The following is a 6,011-nucleotide window of genomic DNA, read 5'->3' as shown; positions in this document are numbered from 1 at the left end:
CTGGCTCCCATAGGAGTCTGGGCGAAGTCTACCTGCAATTAAAGTCAGGGGCGAAGTCCGGCTCCTTTAGGAGTCCGGATGAAGTTTACCAGCAATTGAGGTCGGGGACGGAGCCCGGCTTCCGTAGGAGTCTAGGAGAAGCCTTCCAGCAGTTGAGGTCGGGGGCGAAGTCTGGCTCCCGTAGGAGTCCGGACGAAGCTTACTAGCAGTTGAAGTCGGGGACGAGGTCCGGCTCCTGTAGGAGTCTGGACGAAGTCTTCTTGCGGCTGAAGTCGGGGATGAAGTCCGACTCCCGTGGGAGTCTGGACGAAGTCTTCCTGCAGAAGTCTTCCAGGTGGTCGACCATCGCTGAACTTGGGTGGAGTCCGCCCGTCGTGGTGAGTCCGGCCCCCACTGGTGGAGGTTCATCCGTCGGCGGAGTTCGGCAATGTTGCGCAGGCTCAGCCGTCGGAGAGGTTCGGAAAGATGTCATCGAAGGTTGGGTGTCGGTAGGACCCCTGGAGGGTCACTCCTGTCACGAACTTCGGCTGGGGGGGTATTTTATACCCAACAGTGATGATCCTAATACCTTTGATGAGGTAATGTCTGAAATCGATTTTGAAAAATGATTAGATGTAATGAAGTCAAAAATTGACTCGATGCATTCAAACTAAGTATGGATCTTCATGGATCTACCTGAGAGTATAGTACCCATTGGGTGTAAATGGATCTACAAAAAAAAAATAGGTGCTGATGGTAAGATAGAGACCTATGAAGCTAGGCTTGTGGTAAAAGATTTTAGTCAGTTTGAGGGCATTGACTATCAAGAAATCATCTCGCTCGTAGTCATGCTGAAATCCATTCACACTCTGCTTGCTATTGTAGCTTATTATGATTATGAAATCTGGTAGATGAATGTGAAAACTGCTTTCCTAAATGGATATCTTGAAGAAGATATTTATATGAAGTAGCTTTTGGGTTTCACATTTGGTGATGGCGATCATGGTCTGTAAGCTGCAAAGATCTATATACGGATTATAACGAGCTTTTCAAAGTTGGAATCATCATTTTGATGATGTGATCAAATCGTTTGACTTCATAAAAAATGAAGAGGAATCTTGTGCATACAAAAAGATCAGTGGGAGTGTAATAATATTTCTCGTATTATACGTAGATGATATTCTCCTCATTAAGAATGATATTCTCATGTTGACCATGATCAAAAGATGGTTGTCCAAGAAATTCACCATGAAAGACCTAGGGGAATCATCCTATATTCTTGAAATAAAGGTATATAGAGATAGATCTAAAAGGATGCTAGACTTGTCACAAAAGCTGTATATAGAGAAAATACTGAAGATGTTCAGCATAAAAAACTCTAAAAGAAAACTTTTACCTCTTAGACATGGTATTCATCTTTCTAAGATGATGTATCCGATCATGTCTGAAAAAGTTTAGCATCTGAGTAGGATTCCTTATTCCTCAACCATATGGAGCCTCATGTATACCATGCTGTGTACTTGATTTGATATTGTCCTTGCTGTGAGTGTCACGAGTAGGTTGTTGGAACCAGATCTAGGGTTTCAGGATTAGATCTTGAAACTTTTTCAGGATCATGCAGCAGAAGACTAAAATAAATCAAAATTTATTTTTTAAAATCAGAGAATCTCTAGATCTAAAATCTTATTACATGATTATAACATAGCATTAAATCAAAAATTAAAATATATAGAGCATGAGCTACATGTTGATCATATCAACATGTTTCTAAACTACATCTAATGTATGTATTAAATAATAGATCAGATCTATTACCTTGCAAGTTAGACATTCTAACCTTATTGATCTCGGCTTGAGGATGATGTTGCAAACTGCACATACATCCGATCTCTAGGAGTCATCCACACGAGCCCATGAATCTCAACCAGAAGTCCTACTTCAGGAAATCAGCACAGTATGCTAGTACTGCGCTGATCCTTCTTCGATGGTTGATCAGGTGCCTTCTTCTTCTTGATTTGGACTCTTCCAAAGATGAGAAGTAGGTTGAGGAGTTTTAGATCTGAGATGCTCTTAAAAAAAAAAACAAGATGGAGGAAGGGAAGAGATGAAACTAACAACCCTAGAAGAAGACCCTCTTCTTCTTCTCTTTACTCTCCTAGACATCCTATCTTGTGTCTATTACATCTCCACGACCCAAAGATCTTTCTCACTGATTTTTGGATGCCCCAAAGGTCTTTCAAATCTCTATGTTTTACAAAAATTTCATGAAGAAACTCATTTTATAGAGAGAGATATGATAGAGTCCTTGTCTAGGTCAAATACCTAGTCAAGGCTTATCCAAACATGGCAAGATAAGGGGTGCCCAACTCTTGGGCACCTCCTTATTTTCATGCATGGACCACTAGCAAAGGGTGCACAATGTGTGCCCTAAAAGTCACAAAAATTTTAAAAAAAATCTGGATAAATTTGGTGCAAAAAGGAAAGAGTTTTGAATTTCTAAAACTCTATCTCATAGAATTTGAAATCCAAACTTATTCCTACTTTGATTTGATCCAAAACCACTTTCCACGTATGAAAGAAGAGAGAAAACTATTAGAATGTAGGAAAGACCTGGGAGAGGGCTTTTGTTGCATAAAATAAGAGGAGATTGGCGTGGAATAAGAGAGAGGGCGTGGGGGGGGCTTATGTGGCGCAAGGTGGAATCCAAGTCTTACTAGGATTCTATCTTATGACTTGTTTTAATTTTATTTCTCAAACCAAATCAAATCAAAATTAGGTCAACCCAATTAAAATAGGTCTTAACCCAATTAAAAATTTAATTTAATCAGATTAAATTAGATTTAAATCTGATTTAATTTTCTAATCAGATTAGAAATTAGGTTGATCCAAGTCCTAATTGAACTAGGATTAGTTTTTCTCCTTGCACTTGGCTTATCCAATAAACCAATTGAACTTGATTCAATCAAGCCCAAACTAAATTTAATTAAATTATATTCAATTAGATTTAATCTCAGCTCTTTGGCTTAATCAAATTAAGCTAATTAGTAATCAAATTGCTAATCGATCCTCCTGCAATATTTGTACTAGGTTAAATGTCAATCGTATTGATCATTTAATCTTAGAACGATTCTTAATCATTGATCAACCATTCAATTGGATCATGAACTCTAATGTGTGTGATTTCATTGGTCTGAACCTAAGTCGGTAGTACAAGAATAAATTTTTATACCAATCGAAGTGACCATCTAGCAATGGTATCCGACGATTGGATAGGTCGAATGTGTAGAACAACATCCTTAGAACCCATGCGGATATAGTTTTCATATAATTCATCCCCTTGACCAAAATGATCATAGGACACCTCAGAGTTCAACTGTCAACTTTGATCAGGTTGTCCACATTGTATTTTAAAATATCAAATCCATCTGATAGATTAACCTGGTCAAGATTTTGCTAAATTGAAATACAGTGACTCATTCTTCTCCAACTCTTGGAGTGGTCAATCCCATCTCGATCATACTCTGACTTTGCAAGTACTTGACTATGCTCAGAAGTCTTCTGTCACTAAATTAGAAATTCAGTTAGTCCAATACCAAAGCACAGTGAGTTGCTTATAAGTCACTGAGGTGATCTCAGGTCTAAGGGACACTTATACCTATATCCCATTAGAGACATTTCTGATAGTAGAATGCTCTGGAGTTGGTCACGTTCAATGATGATGTACCCTTACATCTCACTTGTATGCCATACCAGTATCTCCACACTCCTTGGTTAAGAGGACAACCAACCCATATGGCCTATAGTGACCTATGCTCGATAGAAGCTGTCATCCTTATTAACAACCTATCATTTGATCGTGAATAGTTTTATGGACTAATCGATTAATCCTCTCTTTATCGAATCTAAATAGTCTTAAGGACTTCATCATAATAACGGAGTTCATTAGAAGATGAAAGCTTATGATAAAAATACCAAATATATTTTATTTATTAACAAATCAATTACCATACAAGATTGCTCAACTGTCAACAGGCTGACGATTGGTTTTTAGGACACATTTTCCAACAACTCCCGCTTGTCTTAAAGCCACTCGGCACAGTATCTAATACCCATCTTCGACTTGTGGTTATCGAACTCCTTTATTGCCAAGGCTTTAGTGAAGGGGTCGGTCAGGTTCTCCTTTCCGTCGATCTTCTGAAGGTCGACGTCACCTCGATCCACGATCTCCCAGACCAGATCGAAGTGGCGCAAAATGTGCTTCGTCCGTTGGTGTGCTTTGGGTTTCTTCGTCTGAGCTATGGTACCAGTGCTGTCATAGTAGAGCAATACCAAACCATCGAGGGAGGGTGCTACTCCGAGCTCGGTAATAAACTTTTTCAGCCACACAGCTTCCTTCGCGGCATCCGATGCTACGATGTACTCCACTTCACAAATAGAGTCTGCCACAGTATGCTGCTTGGAACTCTTCCAGCAGATAGCTCCACCATTCAGAGTAAAGATATAACCCAACATACTTCTGCTATCATCATGGTCAGATTGAAAGCTGGAGTCTGTGAACCCCACAAGTTTCAGATCTGACTCGCCATAAACCAACCATTGGTCCTTAGTATTTCTTAAATACTTAAGGATGGCTTTAACCACTTTCCAATGGTTTTTTCTAGGATCAGATTGGTATCTACTTACTACTCCTAGTGAGTATGCCACATCTGGTCTTGTACATGTCATAGTGTACATGATAGATCCCACGGTCGAAGTATATGGGACTCTACTCATATGCTCTCTCTCCTCAGGAGTTGTCAGACAATTCTTCTTAGAGAGAGAAATTCTATGGCCTATCGATAGATAGCCTTTCTTAGAATTCTTCATGCTGAATCTCTTCAGCATAGTGTCTATGTATGTGGACTGGGATAAGCCAAGCATTCTTTTAGATTTATCCCTATAGATCTTCATCCCTAGGATGTAGGATGCTTCACACAAGTCCTTCATGAAGAACTGCGATGACAACCAAATTTTTATTCCTTGTAGTGTGGGGATGTCATTCCCGATTAAGAGAATATCATCCACATACAAGATAAGGAATACCACAATTGGACCATTTGCCCATTTATAGATGCAGGGCTCTTCTCCATTCTTAATGAAGCCATACGTTTTGATCACCTTATCAAAATGCATGTTCCAACTCCGAGAAGCTTGCTTCAATCCATAAATGGATCTCTGAAGCTTGCACACCTTGGACTCATCTATGGATGTAAATCCCTCAGGTTGTATCATATACACCTCTTCGGTCAGCTCTCCATTCAGGAAAGCTGTCTTTACATCCATTTGTCAGATCTCATAATCCAGATGGATAGCTATTGCAAGCATTATCTGAATGGATTTGAACATTGCCACAGCAAAAAATGTCTCGTCATAGTCAATACCATAACGTTGACGATACCCCTTGGCAACCAGACGGGCTTTATAGGTCTCCACCTTTTCGTCTATGCTCTTTTTCCTTTTGAACACCCATTTACACCCAATGGGTTTAACCCCTTCAAGTAGGTCAACCAATGTCCATACATCGTTGACCTTCATGGACTCCATTTTAGATTTCATGGCTTCAAGCCATTTCTCGAAATCAGATCTCTCATTGCATCCATATAAGTGATCGAATCCTCATCATTCTCATCGAGTTCGATGGGATCACCATTTCGAATCAAGAAATCGTAGTATTTGTCCGACTGATGCGGCACTCTACCAGATCACCTTAATGGTGTAGGTACATTAAGCTCCGAATCTGATCTAATCAAATCCGACTCAGGTTCAGCTATTGGTGTCGGTTCTTCTACTTGTTGAACTTCATCAAGTTCAACCTTAGAGGCAACGGTTCCTTCACTAAAAAACTCCTTTTCTAAAAAGATTGTCTTAAGATTGATGAACACTTTTGTTCATCAGCATGGTAGAAAAAAATATCTATTGGTCTCTTTAGGGTACCCTATGAATGTGCATTTGTCAGACCTTGGTCCAAGTTTGTCTGTGACTAATCGTTTGAC

Source organism: Elaeis guineensis, chromosome 14 (assembly GCF_000442705.2).
Source record: "Elaeis guineensis isolate ETL-2024a chromosome 14, EG11, whole genome shotgun sequence".
NCBI classification, from domain to species: Eukaryota; Viridiplantae; Streptophyta; class Magnoliopsida; order Arecales; family Arecaceae; genus Elaeis; species Elaeis guineensis.
This window is presented reverse-complemented; position numbering follows the sequence as displayed.